General features: G+C 37.6%; 1 protein-coding gene across 4 annotated transcripts in view; it reads left to right on the forward strand.

Moving 5' to 3' along the window:
* Positions 1-20707, forward strand: part of csrnp3 (cysteine-serine-rich nuclear protein 3) — a 140306-nt gene that overhangs the window by 10782 nt on the left and 108817 nt on the right. For 3 of the 4 annotated variants that reach the window (XM_052027594.1, XM_052027576.1, XM_052027603.1), the window contains exon 2: positions 9341-9422. The exons of the other annotated variant lie outside the window; for it this stretch is intronic. The gene's annotated coding sequence lies outside the window, so the exon portion shown is untranslated. The remainder of the gene's footprint in view (positions 1-9340; positions 9423-20707) is intronic. 4 annotated transcript variants of the gene reach the window in all.

Consider the following 20707-nt stretch of genomic DNA (forward strand, 5'->3'; position numbering starts at 1 on the left):
GCACTTTTTTTCATCAGTTATCTTCTACTATATTTGTAATGTTTGTGTGGCTGGGAGGGAATATATTTTGCGTTTTATTCAGTAGAATAGAATTGCAGAACGAGACCTGCTTTATATATCTGATGTTCATTATGCAGATTTAATAATTGCACATCATTAACATTGATTTTACTAAAAAATAAACTGCAGGGATTGCTGGGAGAATGTTTCTAAACAAATGTCCTTTAAATTCGTGTAATTTTTCCAGCCATTGTACTATTCATTTAGTCAGTTGTTTGTTCAAACTGCAATGCTGCATTGGGTAAAATCATTACAAGTGGAGGTTAGTTGAATCAGTATTTAATAATTTTATATTCCTGTTTTCATTCAACATATTTCATTGTGGTATTGTTTGAACAAGGTCAGTTTGTTGTTTCAATCCTCCTTAACACTGAACAGCATTATAATAGCTTGAACTAAAATGAAACTTACCTCGTTGTTATTGTTCCAAATTGTTTCAAGAACTTTATCTGTAAATGCTATAGGGCTGGAATGTCACCTTTTCTTGACAGCAAGGTTGTAGGTCAGTGCATAGTGTAATTAAATGACATTTGCTGTAATTTATCAAAAAATCTATTGTCAATAAAGTTAGTTGAATAGGGGAGTTGATAGTATAGATGCATAATAACATATATTCAGACTTTTATAGGAATTTTTGAGTTTTCATTGTTTTACTTTGGTAAGTACAGAATAAAGTGTAGAAATATAAGGAATCAGACATCATAGTGCCATTTTTGTTTGAAAAAGGGCTAATGCTGCTTGCAGCATTTAGTTTTGTCCTAAACATAATTTTTTGGGATCTAGTCTACTAAAGTGAGAGGTCAATTTCATAAATGCATTCTTTTCAGTTGTATTGTGCATGCTTGATGTAGAATTAACATGAATGGCATTGTATTATTTCTGCTGTTCCAACATAAGTGCAGTCAGCACTTGGCATTAAGCCAACAAGGCATTTGAAGAAAGTAGAATAAGGTTCTATGTGAAGTGGGGAGGCTTGGTCCTTGGACTGGAGCCGTGGTATTTTTTTTGTCTATAATACCCACTGCACGAATAAAGTAAATTAGCAGTAGAAAATATTGAAAAAGATTATCAATAGCTTCAAAGCCAATACATTTATGTATGAAGAGACAACTAATTAATGATTTTTTTTATTCATCCATTTCAAGTTTAAAAAATACTTGCAGAAAGTGCAAAAGATTAATGCTGGGATGACCAGCTAGAAAGATGTTAGAAAAGAAGTAAAACAAAAATGTAGGTGACCAAAGGAAACTACAAATATAATAAATTTTCAAGAAATACAAAAATATTTGAATTCTACAGACTCAGAATTAACAAGTGAAGAACCAAGAATGGACACAGCACTAAGGACAAACTGTAAAAGATATATTCACAGGTCCTGACAAAAATATGTAATGGATCCATACAAGTAGTTCTGCTATAATTGTGCGTTTCCATAACGCAAATTGGTTATAATGTGATTGATGGATCAGAGGACACAATTTGCATTACACGGGCCGCATTGGTTTATAGCGTGATCGTGATTGGAGAAATCCTTTTCAAAATCTGTGCTTGGAAGACAACTACAGCCTGTTCTGCTATAACACAACTTTCTAATAATGCAACTATCACCTTCAAGCAGAACTCCCTATACTTAACTAGGTAAACTGACATCTGAGGAAGAGCTCACACCTGAGAATGAAAAAATGGCATTGAAGGTGAATAGAAGGGAAATGGTTAATAATTAATTAAACTGGTAGGAGATGGGTTTGCAGAGGCAACCGTTCCGCATATAGAAATTAATTAGAAAAGAGGACAATGTCAGAGAACTGGTCGCAGTTAATGTTATTCCTATATTTAAAGAAGTGGGACAGAGAGTCCATGGAACTGTAGGCTTGTTGGCTTAATATCAGGAAAAATAAGAGCTGAAGATAAAATGAAAATAGCTAAAAATTAAAAATTTAATCATTGGTATACATTCAAAAAGGTAGGGCCAATCTTATTGAAATCTTTGAAGAAATAGCTGAAAGAATAGGAGGGTATGTGTAAATTATTCTATATTTTAATATTCAATGGACCTTCAATAAAATACTGTATGTAGACTCATTAAGGTCAAACAGCACGTGGAACTGGGATCACAGCAGAATCAATGCCAACCTGTATATAAAACAGACAATGGAAACTGGGGGTTGAGGTCATAGACACAAGATAGGAAACTGTTCCACTGGGATTGGTGCTGGGATCGCAGTTATTCCTACTTTGCATTCACGATTTGCACTGAAAAAAAATTCAGAAAAATACGAGTTTTAAAATTTGCAGATGGCAAATAACATTGGTGCGAATAGTTAATGTGGAGAAACATACGCAGCAAAATGCATAACCCTGTAAAATGGACTTGTTGGCATAGTAATTCAAATAAGATGTGAGGTCATCACTTTGAAGACAGACTAAGGCGGCCTTGTACTACTTGAATAATGAGTCTTAAGTGATATACAGGAGCTAAGGGAATGCAGTAATTGCCAAATCACAAACTGCAATTTACTGTCTGAAATGTGTTGTTTTTAATAGTATTATAGGAAGGACAATTCTGTATTCCGCAAAAAGTCTCAACCATTGGGAGATTGCTCTAGGTAGTTTGTTTTGGAGTCCAGTGGAGATCTTTTGTGGGGGGGGGGGGGGGGTGTAAATCATGGAGCTTCTATTGCCTGGTATGAAGGTTGTGCATTTGTCAGCATGCTGATGGGATTGCTAATGGTTACCACTGCAGTGTAAACTTTTTGCAGAATAAGCTGGGGTTTGGCTGAGCTGTAGAAACTTGGGATTTTGAAGAACATAGAAACAGTACAGTACAGCACAGTAGAGGTCTTTCGGCCCACAATGTTGTGCCGACTTATATAAACCTTATCCCCATTCATCTATCCCCCCCTCTACTTCACCCCCCATAACCGTCTATTTTTCTTTCTTCCATGTGCCATCTAAGAGTCTCTTAAATGACCCTATCATATCGCCCTACCACCAGCCCTGGGCAGTGCTTCCAGGCACTCACCACTGTTTTTCTAAAAAAAAATTATCTGCCTCAGACATCTCCCCTGAACTTTGCTCCACACAACCTTAAATGGGTGACCTCTGGTACTGGTCATTCCTACCCTGGGGAAAAGATGCTGGCTGTCTAGAAGACGGAAGAGATGATTGTGGACTGTTTTACTGTTGGTTATAATCTATTATAGTCTTTCTGGTGGCTATTAATGGAAGAGAGGCAATAGGATTGTGTGGAGCATGTTGCAAGATCTATCAGTACCAGGTGGAGATGATTCATGCCCAATAGCATTGGTTTATGACCTAATATCTGCAGAATTAACTTAATTTGTTATTGGTGCCCAGTCTATTTCACTGTTTCTGTCTATCTTTGAGTCTATCTCATGTCGATGTTCTTTTCTCTCCCCCTTTCTCATAAGTGTCTGTAATTAGAATTTTACCATCTTTTATAGATGGAACATTAATTAGTGGCTTTTTATTTACTTTTAAATTCAACTTATGTGCTTATGCAAGACTCCGTGTGTCTAATTCTTTACTCAGAGCCGGCATAGATTTAGTAGGCCAACTGGCCTCTTTCTGTGCTGTAACAGTTATATAACTCTGAGTTCATGGGATATGTTTAAGAACCAACTAAAGTTACAACAGATGTATAATCAGAGCAGCCTGTCCCAATTTCTATTTCTCTAACCACACACAAGCACACGGCAATTAAACGTCTATGGGCACATAAAAGGGATGATAGTAAACTTACTGCTCATTTTGCATCTGACAATTTTATGTCAGTCAGTGGAAAGGAATATTGGGTGAGATGTAGATTTGCTATTGTCCGAATTAGTACCCCCATTGAAGATGAATTTTAATGCAAAATTGATTGCATGTTTACACAAACGCAAATGAATATAGTTTATCATGTAAAAACAAGAAAACCAGTTTTATCTAGAAGTTTGTAATTTATCTACCTTCCTGCTACTGACCTATTTTAGGAAATCGTGCACACTGCAAATATTGGATACCCAGCTGAATTATTTGCATTCCAGGCAATATCCTCATGTTTGTCTTTTGTGGGACTAAGGAAATTTTAAATCCTTCAGTGAAGCTTTTAAAAAATTGTGCAAAATTATCAACAAACAACTGTAATCATGATATTATGATGCACTTTATAGTTTGATTTTCTATTCAGTTTTGTTTAAAAAGCTCTTTTATGTTAGCATAGAGACACCAAAATGTTGGGCTTTTATTTCAAATGCTTGAAGGCATGTGGAAAAATTTACATTCAAAGATATTCCTAATCCAACATAAATGTTTATACATGGATTTTACAGTATTAAAAGTGCAACAGAAGAGGTGGTTGTGGACTGAAATATTATCTTATTCATAAACGGGAAATTTTTCCTATAGGGAAGGAGCATTCAATTTAGTCTTCCACTTTGCACTCACTAAGAGCTTTGCACTAAGCTAAAGAAGTACCAACATTAATTGGAGGAGAAAAAATCTTGTTACTGTTCAGTTCTTTTTTGTAAACTAAAGTTACTGCAGGATTTCTTTTGGAAACTTAATTACCATAACAGAGGCGGTAATACAATTTAGTTCAATCTATCAATATAAACCTATTATTTCTGCAATATTATTGTTTCATGAGTTGCATCCCAATTCTCATTGGTAAGCTAAAATATGTATCCTTGTATTGTACACATCAAGATCCTTATCATACTCTAGGCAGTGTCTGTGTATTTAAATCAAGAAGCAAATCAATCAATATGAGTTCAGTCACTCGAGACTGCAGAATGAAGAGATTATTTATTGGGAGAACTCGGTTATTTTTATGTTATAACAGTTGCACATCAAAGAAAAGTGACACTACCCTAACAATTATTTTAGGACAAAATCAACAATAGAACATCACCATTGTATGATTCTGCTCTTTTATTGAAAGAAAACTGTTACAGGAAGCCCCTAATAAACCTATTTTATTTATGTTTATTTGATAAAGGAAGTACACAAACATGCTTGTACTAGTGTGCCCCTCACTATTACATAGTTGTCTTATGACTCCCAAAGGTAATGTTGTATGGAGAGTTCATTATAATTTGCATATGTATGAATAAGCTCTCAGAATCACCAAGTGATCCTTCAGAATTCAAAACAGCAATTTTAAAGAAAGCTAATATTTCATCAAGCTCTACCTTCTGCACTGCTTCTGCTATGAAGCTGCCTTTGAACAGACTGGTGGTTCTTTATTATTAAAATTTATTCATCTTTAAACCTTGTTGCTATGTTCGCTACTTAGCCAGGAGGTTGAGGTGCTTTGGACTGTGATATCCATAAGACTAATATTAATGACACACAATAATGTAGATTGCTGCAATCCCCTTCCTTAAATTATTTAATAAAGATCCCCTGATAAATAAAGTTTTGTGGAAAAATAAGGTGGTCCCAAAACAAAATGTTCACTGCAGTCTAAGATGAATAATTAAAAAAAAATTGAAAATGCTTTCTTTAATTTCACAGCACTTCAACCATAAGTTTATTAACAACCAATATTAATTTGTAAACCAGAATGATAACATGGAGAAAGAAGAGAGCCAAACGAGAGAAAAAGCATTATGGCAAAAATGTGCAAAAAAAGAGAAACGACTGATGGGAACATGAACACAACCTGTCCATTGGTTCACTCGAGCCATTCAATGATATGGCTGATTATGTGTTTTTTGTTTGCTCCTTTGACCTGTCTTTTCCTCTTATCTCAGAATAGCTTTTGATATCAAAGATCAATCCATCATGGGTTTAAATATATCAATTGACTGGCCTGCAATTTTTGTTTGTGGAAGAGGGTGCCAAGTCTCAATCACATTTTGTCTAGAACTTTTCCTTGGCTTGATGTTCCTGAATAGCTATTCTCTAATCTGTAGAGCATGGTTCCTTGTTCTCAACTCCCCAATCAGAAATTACGTTTATCTACTCTACCGGTTTCCCTCAAAATCTGGAAAACCTCAACCAAACATGTTAACGTTCTAAATGGCAGGACTTGCAATCCCATTTTCTGTGATCTCTCCTTATAATTTAACCTCTGAAGCTTAGGTAGATTTAGCCCACATTATTGTCCTTCAAAGATCAATTTATCCTTTCCTACATGTGGTGTCCAGAACTGCTTGTAGCATTCCAGCTGTGGTCTAACCCTAGGTTTGCATACATTAGCATAACTTCTCTTTGCATTGCAATCATTCAATTAGCTTCACTGATTATCTTCAGGTGTCCATCATATTTTAATCTGTTTATTGGATGTGAGCTCTCAAATCTCTGTGGATCTGCATTGCTTCTAGCTTTTTGCCGTTTATAAATTGTTCTCTCCTCCAGGTCGAAAGAGGATGGCCTCAAAATCACCTGATTGAAATACGTTTTTCATAATTTTGCTCATTCACTCTTTCCATTACTTTCTTCTTGTAATTTAATCCTTCCATAGACACCACTTGCAGTGTAGCCTATCATTGTGTCATCAGCAGATTTGAATACATGGCTTTCCATCCAAGTGTTAAATTTCTGAAGCTGTGGAAAATGTGTAACAGTTGTGGCCCAGCTACAGATAGTCCTCAGACCCTTCTGGTCAAATCCCGCCAATTTGAATTCATTCTCATTAACCATACTTTGTCTCCTGGTCTTTACTAGTTTCCCAGCCAGCTCAATAAATTCCCTTTGGTCTTTAGCAAAGAGTCTTGTATGAAGAACTTTATACAAATAGCATTCACTTGCCTTTGCTTTAGTCACTTTTCTTCTATAATAGAACATATCAGATTTACAGAGTATGGCCTAGTCTTTATAAATTCACATTGTCACTCTTTCTAACTGTAATCTATTTCTTCTGTACGTTTACCAAGATGTGAAGTATGTCCCATGACTAATCACAGACTTTTATTCATTGGACTATGTAACCAGCTTCTCCGTGTACTCTCCCATGGCAAAACAGCATGCCTCGGCATTGTGGCTATGCATTTTGATCAGGGCTGTCCTCTGTACGTATCCTTGACAACACAAAATAGTACTCCCATAACAGCTGCATTTGAATCTTCAATTTTAATTTTGTTAACCCTTTTTTAAAACTTAATGATGCTGACCAAAACTTTGCCCGACTCCAATGTTGATCTAAATGAAACATTCTACAGTTCATAATTGCATTTGTTTTCCAACTACTTGCTCTCAAAATTACTAGAAAACAGTATAGGCATGTGCATTTATTATTTTTCCTTTCCATTTTAGACAATAATAATAAAAAATCTAAAGAATTTATGAAATAAAATACCTGCAATTATATAGAAGGATCAAATCAAATTTACCAGCAGTTAACTAAACTTTAATATTGGCTGAGATTTTGTGGTCTCCAATGAGCTGACAGTGCTGACCATTGTCCCTGATTAAATCTTCCTCCTTGTTTTGAATCATCCTGTACAAAACAGAACAAGATTTTTCCGTGGTGTCCTCTTGTGTGCCATAGTTTCCTGCTTCCATAGAAGTAACATCACAAGGCAGTCAAGTCCACACCCACCCCAAAAAATAACACAAACCGGCAGATATTCATTTCTTGCAAATGTTTAAATATGCTTAAACTATTTTCAAAACATTTTATAAACATTTTAAAAAATAATTGTTAAATTAACAAGCCATTGGAATTTTTTTTTTGTAAATCTTTTCTAAGTTAACAAGCTCCAGTTTCCCCTGGTTTGCAAACATTCACTTAATGAATCTTCACTACATCAAAGGGTTTTATTTAATTTAGTTTGTCATTTAACAAAAGTTTTGATCAGCACAGCAAAGGGTGGGGAACACATTTGGAGACTTTTTCAAACATTGGCTTCTGAAAACCAATAACATTTAATTCTCCTTTTAATTGGGATAAAGAGAAGGAACCAGCAAAATAAGCTACTTAAAATGGGGGGAGAAAAGTCTTGAGCACCTGCGCTCTTGCATCTGGCAACAATGGCCATTGGATAAACAACTTTGAAGTTTGTACTTGTCAAAGTAAGTATGGTTTGCTTACGACTTACAGGGAGGATGCTGATTAGCTTCTGACTTCTTTTCTCCACCTATGGCAGCTGGTATCCCCCATAAATGCTGAGGGTTTACTGCACCTCCTGCTATATATATACTTTTGCACACTGAAGGGTTCTTTAGGAACCTTACCCCTTTGATAATCAGGGAGACCAGTATTTAGAATCTGCTTCCTGGTTTTCCTCTTATTTCTTCCTTTTTTTTTCCTCCATGGGGGCACTCAGTTTGCAGTAGACCATTAGTTATTTTGGTTAACCCAAGTTCACGTGGCCTGATTGATCTCCATGTTGTTCAATAAAGGAGACATCAGCGCAGCAATGTAAAGAAATGCTGAATCAGTGTCCACAACTGTGGGCTTTTCTCATTAAAGCATACATGTGTGGAAATCTTGAAGCTGTAGTTGGTCTCACAGAGAACTGAAGGTAAACACCAGTTGTACCACCATCAATATGATTACAAAATCTGGGCCATTATACAGCACCTGTGGTGGCCACCTTTTAAGGTGGGACACATAGGAACAACAGATGGTGAGAGAGCAGCAGCACTAGGGCATTATCACAAAGGCTTAATTCAGAACCAGCAAAAACTCATTGTGGAATGAAAAGACTTCTGAGATTTCCAGGTACACAAACAGATGATGCAAACACTAGTGAGAATATATCCAGAAATGGCAAAGGGCCAAGAAGAAGAGGAAAAATAACTTATACACCATAGGCAGGAGATTTGTTTAAAGGTCATCTTTAAAAATAGTATATTTATTTGGTCTTTCTTAATTCATATCATTGACATGGATCTCTAAATACCTAATTGCAATTGGTCCTTGGCCACTTGCACTAAATATTCTAAATGGTGGATGTAGCATGTTCTTTCCAGCTTTGAAATTGGATCATAATGACCTTAGGAACAGAATTTCAGAAGCAAAATACAACATTAATGTACTTCTGTTTTGTTCTTTGAGGATGATTTTCCTGTGTTATGCAAAATATTTGCATGAATCTAATAATGCATGTGCTTAATGCTTTGAATTCTGGGTCAGTCTTCTGATTAAACCATGTGCTAGCAATTCCAGTTGTGTACAGTTGCCTGACTGTGTGTGTATATATACTGAAGATATTTTTACTTCAGGCATATTTCTAGGCAGCTCCTGCACTCTTGATTGTTTCTTTAGGTTATGCTGGCCTGCTTTAATTCAAATAGAGTAGTTCATGTTCCTTTCTGTTCCTCTTAGATGAAAAACAGAACTCGAGTACCATACCAGGAATAAACAAAATATGCTGACTGAAGGGGATCAAGTTTCATGGATAATTGAGGTGACTTTGTTGTTCTGTGTTTATAAAAACTAAACATTGTAAAGAAGTATGGGATTGAATTACACTATAATCTGTCTTGCAGATTTAACACTATAGTGAGTGACAAGGTGCTTTGCAAAGAGAACATGCTAAGCAAAGCTACTTAGGATAATCAGAGATCTTTCCAAACTCCATTCAGTAAAGTGATTTTTTTCCCCATCAGTGATGGATAATAAAGTCATGGTTTGGGTGTAGCTTTCCTTGGCTTGTGCCCTTTATTCTTTTTCTGTTACTGGTAATTTCTGTTACTGGTAATACACAGGCAAAGTAGATCACTACTTTGACAAGAGATTCCAGTTGCAGTAGTTAGGAATGGATGTTGCAAAACAATTATGAACGATGTATATTTACCCTTAATCTGGCCATTACATTATCAGTTCAATGTACAACTACTCACTGCAAAATTTTAGTATATTTCATTATAATTCTTGAACCATGCTTGGCTTTAGAAGAAAATGGAATTATCTTAATACAACAGAATTGGAGGGACCAGTAGTTTTAGTTGCAAAATCATCTGGATTTTTTTATATATAATATCACATTCAAGTGAGACATTGATATGGTTACTATACATTGCTATTACTGTTACTTCTTGTGGCTAGGAAGCTGCAAATGTAACAAATCTGTTCTGTTACATAGAACATTACAGCACAGTACAGGCCCTTCGGCCCACAATATTGTGCTGACCTTTTAACTTACTCTAAGACCAATCTAACCATTCCCTTCCACATAGCCCTCCATTTTTCTGTTATCCATATGCCTATCTAGGAGTCTCTTAAATGTCCCTAATGTATCTGCCTCTACCAGCACCCCTGGCAGCGCGTTCCACACACCCACCCTGATATCACCCCCCTGCCGTACTTTCCTCCAATCACCTTAAAATTATGCCCCCTCGTGTTAGCCATTTTCACCCTGGGAAAAAGTCTCTGGCTGTCCACTCGATCTATGCGTTTTTATCATCTTGTACACCTCTATCAGGTCACCTCTCATCCTCCTTTGCTCCAAAGAGAAAAGCCCTAGCTCGCTCAACCTATCCTCATAAGACATTACTTATTTACAGTGATTTTTCTGATAGAAATTTAATAGGAGCCTGAAGCTGAAAGTCTCGAACCAGAATGGAGAAAAAAAAATGATGATACTTTTACAGAGGACACACATGCATTAACAGTTGCATAGGCAGAAAGACCTGGATTTTGCTGTCAGCATTTAGCATCAAAACTCCATGAAATGAGCAACATCTTCAGGATACCTGCCTATGCATGGTTTAGTGCTCAAATCCCAAAATGGCAGCAGTGGTTCAGTGCTTCTCTGCAAGCCACACTGTTTGCAATCTTTGACAATGGAATCAAGAGAAATCATTTGAATTTTCATAAATTTTAATCTATTTGCAACTAGTTCTGTTGCAAATTACCTTTTTTAAAAGTGCTCTGTTGCATGAGGTCTGCGAGTTGTTAATGGTGTATGAAGCCATGATTTCTGTTTGGCCTGCTCTCTTAAATCCTAAGTGTTAATGATCTTGATATTATTTCCTCTTAAACATTTGACAATATAATGGATGTTAAAATATTTCCAGCTTCTGCTTTATTTATTTGTACATGCTCAGATCTTTAGTACTCTGAAATAGGTTTTATAAGTTAAAATTGTACATTTACCTTCCTGCTTTAGCATCTATGAGAATTCTTTAATGTAATTGGCTTCCAAGTTGGCTTGACGTCATTTCAGTAGGAGCCAATAGAAGGGGAGATCTTGTCACCGAAAAGGTCACTAGATCCTCGTGAGGGAAGTTTTCTTGGGTCAGAGGTGAGCAGTATTGTTTCATTGCCAATTGCAAGATCTAGGCCATGGAAGATATTTATTAGTGTTAACTAAAACACAGTACAAAGCTCTCTTGCTTGCTCAGCAGCTTTAATCAATGTGGTACCTAAGTCACACAAATAAACCAAGGCATCACGTTTGGCTACTGGTCAGTTCTGAGTTAGCTGACAATCAGCAATTACGCTCAGCATCCCATTTTCTGTGACAAGAATTTATTTGCACACAGCAAAATCTCACAAGCTGCAATGAGATGATTGACCTGTTAACCTATTTTTAGTGTTGCCAGTTAAGTGATGAATCCTGGCCTGACACCAGGGGAACTGCATAGTTTTCTTTGAGTTTTGGCAACTGTCCGCCTAAACTGAGGATCAGTGTGTTTGTTTAATATGTTGCTAAAAGAATGGTACATCTGAAACCACAATGTTCCTTTTAGATGGACAATATCACATTTTTGTTCCCAGGTCATGGAGGGAGGCTTGAGTCTACAACTTTCTCACTTGAGCTATAAGCTCATTACCAAATGAACCAAAATAATACTAAGTGATTTACTGCCAAGTGATCCAAATCAGAATGGAATTTAACAACTTAAAGCAGTACAGCACAGGAAAAGGCCCTTCAGCCCATGATATCTGTCAACCTAGATGCTAAATTAAACTAATCCCATCTGCCTGCACATGATCTATATCCTTCCATTCCCTGCATGTTCACGTGTCTGTCTAAGTGTCTCTTAAATGGCACTATCTACTTCCACCAGCTCCCCTGGCAGTGTGTTCCAAGCACCTACTGCTCTGTGTCTTCAGAAAAAAACTTGCCTCATAAATCTCCTTTAAACTTTCCCCTCTGGCCCCCCCCCCCCCCCCCCCAAAGCTATGTCCCCTGATATTTGACATTTCCACCCTGGGAAAAGTCTCTGACCATCAACCCTATCTATGTCTGTCATTTTTATGTACTTCAATCAGGTCACCCCTCAGCCTCCGATGCTCCAGAGAAAATAATCCAAGTTTGCCCAACCTCTCCTTATAGTTTATACTCTCCAATCCAGGTAACATCCTGGTAAACATCTTCTGCACCCTCTCCAAAACATTCGCAAAGCAGCAAAATTATTCAGAATCACTTGTCGTCATTATTATTATATCTTAATGTGCCACTTACTGTTTACTTGGGTAATTACAAATAAATAGTTGTAGAACAACTTATCCCCAGTCAGTAGCTTCAGTGGACTGAATTCTACAGGCAGAGTATAATGCAGTGATGTGACTTCATAGCATTTTTTTAATGATGCATCAGGGATAAATTTGTTAAGTTCATGTATTTGTTATACCAGATTTTATTGTGTAACCTTTTTTTGATGTGACTTGAATTGTTTTATATCATTATGGCTTTGATAAATCTGAAGAATAGTAAGTTTTTGTAATCCACCCTAGTAATTATTTCTATTTGTGTTATTATCCATTAGTAGCAAGAATTTACTATTGTGTAACAAGTGAATCTTGTTAAGCCCATGTTTTTAAAAACAAAAATGAAGTATGACATTAAAGCTGCCAAGTTTAGTTTCTAAAACCTAACCACTTATTGTTCAATTCTGTTTCAAAGTGGCTTGTATTTCGAAAGGAAGCCTTAACCTTTTGCAGAATAAGTTATCTGAGACCCACCACAAGAACCTTGGCCTCGGTCTGTCGGACCTTCCCTTTGTCCTATCCATCTCACCATCACCTTTTCTGTAACTTGAAACTGACTTCTTACTTTTCTACTTTTGATGAGGGGTCATCAAAATATTAACTTTTATTCCTTTTATTACATACAAATCTTCCATCTCATCACCCACCACAACCGGTACATGAACATCAATCCCACTCCCCTCTCTAGTCTTCGGACTCTATCCACTTCAACTGACAGTGGCTGCTTTCTTTGATTCTGAAATATAAGGTTCTTCACACTCCAGACATGTAAAAGGGCTGAGCAGTTGTTAGGAAATGTGAAGCTATTACAATATCTCAGTCATGATAACCTATCTCACTGTCATTTGCCCAGTGGTCCTTGGTTAATGTAATGCTCTCGGGCTCCTGATCCAAAAACAGTTTAATTTTCTGCACTTGCCATGAAATTAGAGCAATGGACTTTAGTATCTGAACCTTGGTTAGGTATGGTCGACTGGTTTCTTGTGTTGCTGTGTTAGTTCCTCGAGCACAGATATTGTCTCATGATAAATGGTTGTTCAACATCTTGCAATACCCATGCAGGAACCTCTGAGAGACATAATCTTCATCAGTGATTTTATACATGTTGTCAAAGTGATGATATTCTCTTTGACACAAACTTCAATTGTGTGCTGAACTTCCAATTTGAAAAACAAGTAATGACTAAATAAATAAGGAAATATACACTGAATTGGACAGAGAGCATTATTTATCCTGCTGAGAAGATAAAGTCAATAACTATCATGAACTAATTAATAGGGATGTTACTCACTTCTACTCCAAAAGGATCATACACTGTTCAGTTATGTTGATTTTACTGCTTGATTTGTTAATTATGTGTCTTCATTACTGTAGGAGTGGTGGGTGGGGGGGGGGAGAACCAAGAAGATATTTTTGATACATATTCATCACAGTTTTATTTTGTGTATCATCAATCACTTTGCATGCTCAAGAAGAACATGCAAATATTATGTTGTATTTAACTGACAGTTAGTTTTGAAGCAATAGATTAATGTGCCTATTCTAAATAAGAAAACCTGCTAAAGAATAGCAATTCTCAAAATGCTTGGCCTTATTTGTCTAGGATCAGTGGCTTTATTGTTTTGCAAGCTTATTTCATCAAAAGGAATATTGTGAGGTTCTATTGCCCACTCCATGGTCAATCCTCCTCCTTTATACATGGCAGCTGGAACTCGCACAGGTCACTGGATTCATGGCATAGCTTGCCTGATGCTGGAGTCCACCTGGTGGAACATTGGAAAGCTTGCAGTGGAGCTGACAAAGCATCTGCAGGATTTCAGTTGCAGAGGCATTTGCATTCCGTCTTGGGCCCAACACATTGATGCAATCACGAAGAAAGCATGCCAGCAGCTCTACTTCATTAGGAGTTTGAGGAGATTTGGTGTATCACCAAAGACTCTTGCAAATTTCTACAGATGCACCCTTAGCACCCGGGACATGCCCTCCTCACATTACTACCATTAGGGAGGAGGTACAGGAGCCTGAAGACCCACACTCAAAGTTTCAGAAACACATGCTTCCCCTCCGCCAGATTTCTGAATGGTCCATGAACAAAACCTCATTATTCCTCTTTTGCACTATTTATTTTTGTAACTTGCAATTTTAATGTCTTTATGTCTTGCATTGTACTGCTGTGACAAAACAAATTTCACCACATATGTCAGTGATAATAAATCTGATTCTGATTCTTCATGCTCCAGGCAAATGGAGTACTTTCATTTTCCTGCTCATTCTCTGTAGTCTTACCTCAAAAAATGCAATCAATTCTTTATGAAAATCTGCAATTAAATCTAATTTCATCAACTTTTCAGACAGTACATTCCACATGATGACAAATGGCAGTGGTGTATTAATGCAGAGGTTGTCACTGGTAAATTGGTTTATTATTGTCACATGTACCAAGGTACAGTGAGAAACTTGTCTTGCCTACTGTTCATACAGATCAATTAATCACAACAGTAAATTGAGATAATACAAGGTAAAATAACAGAATGCAGAATAAAATGTAACAGTTACAGAGAAAATGCAGTGCAGGTAGACAATAAGGTGCAAGGTCATAATGAGGTAGATTGTGAGGTCAAGAGTCCCCCTTATTGTACTAGGGGACTGTTCAAAAGTTTTATAACAACAGGATAGAAGCTGTCCTTGAGCCTGGTGGTACATGCTTTCAGGATTTTGTATCTTCTGCCTGATGGGAAGGGGGAGAAGAGAAAATGTCTGGGGTGGGTGGGGTCTATGATTATGTTGGCTGCTTTACCGATGTAGTGAGAAGTGTAGGCAGAGTCCATGGAGGAGAGGCTGGTTTCTGTGAACTGCTGAGCTGTATCCACAACTCTCTGCAGCTTTTTATGGTCACGGGCAGAGCAGTTGCCATACCAAGCCGTGATACATCCATATAGAATGCTTTCTATGGTGAATTGATAAAAATGAGTGAGGGTCAACGGGGACATGCCAAATTTCTTTAGCCTCCTGAAGTAGAGGTGCTCATGAGCTTTCTTGGCTGTGGCATTTATGTGGTTGGACCAGGACAGGCTATTGGTGATGTTCACTTTTAGGAACTCTAAGCTCTCGACCTCGGCACCATTGATGTAGACAGGAGCATGTGCATGGCCCCACTTCTTGAAGTCAGTGACCAGCTCTTTTGTTTTGCTGACATTGAGGGAAAGGCTGTTGCCATGACACCAGGTCACTAGGCTCTCAATCGCCTTCCTGTACTCCAATCCATTGTTATTTGAGTTACAGCCCACTATGGTGGTGTCATCTGCAAACTTGTAGATGGAATTAGAGTAGAATTTGGCCACCCAGTTCTGAGTGTATAGGAGTAGAGTAGGGAGCTGAGGATGCAGCCTTGTGGGGCATCAGTGTTGAGAATAATCATGGCAGAGGTGTTGTTGCCTATTCTTGCTGATTGCAGTCTGTTGGTCAGGAAGTCAATGATCCAGTTGCAAAGGGAGGTGTTGAGTCTCAGAGTTTGGAGACGTTTGCTTAGAATTATAGTATTGAAGGTGGAGCTGTAGTCAATAAACAATAGACTAGCATCTCAAAAGGTCTGGACTTTTGATTCAGCTATTTGAGTTTAAATTGCACCATTGCAGCTGAGGAATTTAAATTCAGTTAAATGTAATGAAAAGCTAGTGTTGGTAATGGTGGCTAAAAGTCACTGTTTAGACATAAAAATCCATCTGGTTTGCTTACGTCTTTTATAGAAGGTCACCTGCTGCCTTTATCGTATTTGATTTGTGAATGACTCCAGGCTTGTAACTGCCTGAGGGAAAACTTATAAAGTTCAAAGAGCTGATTAAGCCAGTAACATCCACATCCCTTGTATGAATTAAACAAAGAAATATTCTGTGTAAAAGAAATTCTTATCTCTGTTTCTTTTGCCCAACAAAATCTGGTTGCTGTTGCACCTGAGGCATAGATGGAGTCGTATAGCATGGAAACAAGCCCTTCAGCCCATCAAGTATATGCTGATCATCAAGTACCCATTTACACTCATCCTATTTTATTCCCAAATTTCCATTAATTTTCCCAAATTCTACCACTCATCTGGAGCAATTTAGTGTCCTATTAATCGACCATCCCCCACGTCTTTGGGATGTGGGAGCACCCAGAGAGGCATGCAGGCATAGACAGCAGCAGAGATCAGGATTAAACCAGGGTCACTGGTTCAGTAAGGTAGCACTGGCTACTAGTTGCACTGCTGTTCATTAATCTAACAACTATTTAGCTTAACCCTAATCCTAACTTTTCATGATGATGAATATTTTGATTTAATCTTCCTTAATTTATCCTCTAAAGAGAATAATGCTTGCTTCTTTAGTCTCTTGTGTATTTCTAACCATACTGCTAAATTTCTTCTGGACCCATTAGGTTTTAATATCTTTGCCAAGTATGGTGCCAGAAAATGAACCCAATCCTTTAGCATTTTGATGCCACCAGCCAAAGAGTACAACAGTAGACAGAGTTAGAACAGTCCTTAACCTCATTCATTTGCCTTCTTCCCATGTTCCTTTGTCCACCAATTGAATTAAATGTTGATTGCTGACATTTTTGCTGCCTCAACTAATTTTTGAAGTGAATTTCCCAGCCTAACAACTCCACAAGATACATTCTTGTTCTTTTTGTTGTCAATCTCTTGCATTTAATATTGAGTCTGTAGCTACTTAATTTTTGCCTCTCAACCACTGAAAGCAACCTTCTTCTATCTACCTTGTCCCACTTTTATAACTGTAGATAATCTATCCTTTCACTCTAATTGTTTTCTTTGAACAATAAAACCCAATTTGTTTTTCTTTAGGTGGATGCATGATAAGTTTCTGTATGAGTTGTGTCATAAGAAGTAGGCTAATTTATGTTAAATTGAGTGTTCATATGAGCCAAATATCTCATTGTTAGAGGATCAGATAAGTTGAGATATAATTTATATACAATTACAATTCAATTTTGTTTCTGCAGATTAATATACAATTATTCTTCCATGACTATATAAGTATAGAAAAGAATTCACTTTATCAATCACAAGGCCTGGTTAATTTGTAAAAATATTATAAACTTATTCAATCTAATGTTCTTCAGCAGCAGACATTAACAGTGCAGTGAGAAGGAAAGTTCATTAGCTTTATTAATATCAGGGCTTCTAAGTACCCAGCAGTTTGATAAAATGAAGTGATCTTTGTGGATAATTTGTTAAACTATTATTGAGTTGACAAAAACTTTTTCTATATTTTTTTCCATATTCAGAAGTAATTTACAGTTTGAATGTAATTAAAATTACAGGTAGTTATAAAAAATAGAAAATGCTGGAAAAACTTAGCAGGTCAGACAGTATCTCTCTGGATAGAGAAACAGTTCATGTTCCAGATCTGGAACCCTTCATCAGAACTGAGAATAGGAGCTACAAGTTAGTGTAGATAGCAGAGAAGGTGGGGGCAGGTGATGGGTGGAACAAATTTCTAATAAGGTGAAATAATGTAATGGATAAGGTGTAATATTGTAGTCTGGTCTACTGGGACATGCCAAATTATTACAAATGAAAGCAAATTGTTGGGGGAGGGGTGGCAGACAAAAGTAGCCAGTCCTAATTCAAACAGAACTAAAGAGCAGGTTACCTAAAGCTGGAGGATTCAATATTGAGTTCTGCAGGGTTGCAAAAGCCCAGATGAAAGGTGGGGTTTTGTTTTTTGAGCTTGAGTTGGACTTTGGTGCAGAGGCCACAAATAGGGAGGTCAGAGTGGGATGGTGAAGTTAAGTGGTAGGCAACTGGAATTGCAGGGTCACCACTGATGACTAAACATGCTGCACAAAGTGATCACCCAATCTGTGATCAGTTTCTCTGGTACAGAGGATGCTGCATTGTGTGCAGTGCAGGAGTTTGGAAGAAATACAAGTGAATTACTGCCTTACCTGGAAAGACTGTTTGGGTTCCTGGGTGGTGAGAAGGGAAGAGGTGAAAGGACAGGTATTGCATGAGAGAAGTATCTTGTGATAGGAAGTAGTAGGCAGGAATGAAAAAGCAGACCAGGGAGACGTGAAGGGAGGGATCCCTTTGAAATGCTGAAAGGTAAGGGGAATGTGTGTCTGGTGGTGGAATCTCATTGGAGGAGGTGAAATTTGTGAAGGATGATGCATTGAATGCAAAGGCTAGTGGGGTGGCAGGTAAAGACCATGGGAACTTTATCCTCCTCCTGTCCAGGAGAAGTGGTGAGGACTGAAGTGTGGGAAATGGATGAGATACCGTCAGGGTCTCTATCCACTATGGTAGAGGGAAAACCATGGTTAAGGATGAAGAAAGGTATTTTGGAATCATTCATAGAACATAGAACTGTGTAGCACAGGAACAGGGCCTTCAGCGCACAATGTCTTATGCCAACCACAAAGTCAACTCAAACTAATCCCACTCGCCTGTACATGATCCATTTTCCTCCATGTTTATATGCCTGTCTAAATGCCATTTAAACACCACTATCATGTTTGCTTCCACCACCACCTCTGTAAGTGCATTCCAGGCACCTGTGTATATAAAACAAAATATGCCTTGTAAATCTTCTTTAAACTTTCCTCTTCTCGCTTTTAATGCTATGCCTTCTTGTATCTGACGTTTCCACCCTGGAAAAAAGACTCTGACTCTCTATCCTATCTATGCCTTTCATAATTTTATATGCTTCTGTCATGTCTCCCCTCAGTCTCTGACACTTCTAGAGACAACAAACCAAGTTTGTCCAACCTTTCTTTATAGTTAATACTCCTGGCAACATCCTGGTGAACCTCTTCTGTACCCTCTCCAAAGCCTCCACATCCTTCCTGTAATGCGGTGACCAGAACTGCACACAATACTCCAAATGTGGCCTAACTGAAGTTTCAGACAGCTGCTACATGACTTTTATACTCAATGCACTGGCCAATAAAGGCAAGCATGCCATTTGCTGCCTTTGCCACTTTCAGGGAACACCCCACAATCCCTCAATGCTCCAAAGGGCCCTGCCATTTACTGCATACTTCCCCCTTTCATTTGACCTCCCAAAATAGAGCACCTCATATTTGTCCAGATTAAATTCCATTTGTTATTTCTCTGCCCATATCTACAACTGATAACTTGTTGTATCATTTGACAACTATGTCCACTATCTACAGCTCCACTAATTTTTGTTATCTGCAAACTGATTTTTTTTTACAATAAACATTCTCATTTTAAAATGGATACTATGTTCACAATATTATGCATTTTTGCATTATATTTGTGATCTATCATATCTAATTTCACTTCTTTATGAGCCCTCTGAGATGTGGCGCAGGAAGAAGTCATTTGGACTGTGCCATTTCTTTGGTAAAGCCAGCCAATAAGTCACACCACCTTGCTCTATAACCATAGCTCTGTACAATTTTCCCTTAAGCATTCATCAAGTTGCTCTTTGTAACTTGCTACTGGGTCAGATTGTACTTGATCTGACTTGCATGTATTGCTTAACACCACCAACCCTTAATCTAACAACAGATTTAAGTTATGGCAGTTAATTCAAATGTAAAATTTTAAAAATGCATAGCTTTTCAATCCAGGCCACGGATTCCTTTCAAATCAATAGGGTCATACTGGAAATGGCAGCCAAGGCTTGTGTAGAGCTGAGCTGATGGACAGGAAGTGTATCTGGCCCCTCAGCTCAGCACAACTGAACTCCGCCTTGGATTCGCTGCTGTCTGGCAGCTGGGCAGAACATTGCACATGCTGGGGTCTCACTTGCAGAACACCCCTGACTTCTGCTTTACTTCACAAAAGCTTGGAAGCCAGAAATGCACTGACCCTTGCCTTGCAGATAGTATTCCAGATTTCCTTTCACAATACTTGAAGACAGTGCTTATAATTGTCACTATCCTCTAAGATTATTCCAATTTAACTTGACTCCATCGCGGGTTTGAATTTGTCTCTGAGGTAATGTACTCAAATTCATGAAAGTTTAGTCATCAGATTCTTAAACAGAAAATGAGTTACAATATGTCTAATCTTAAATGAGATTATAGAAATCTGTTACTTCAAAGTATTAATAAGATGCAGTAAAATGAAATTACTGCAATAATTGTCACATTCCCTACCTCATGAGGGCCAGACACATAAATAACGCTGCCTAAATTCCACAATTAGTGTCAATAGGTTAATATAGTTTGTGCTTAAGTTTCTCAACAATTTGGCAACGCTGTTGAAAATAATCAAGGTCGTAA

The sequence above is a fragment of the Pristis pectinata genome, chromosome 1 (genome assembly GCF_009764475.1).
Source record: "Pristis pectinata isolate sPriPec2 chromosome 1, sPriPec2.1.pri, whole genome shotgun sequence".
Classification (NCBI taxonomy): Eukaryota; Metazoa; Chordata; class Chondrichthyes; order Rhinopristiformes; family Pristidae; genus Pristis; species Pristis pectinata.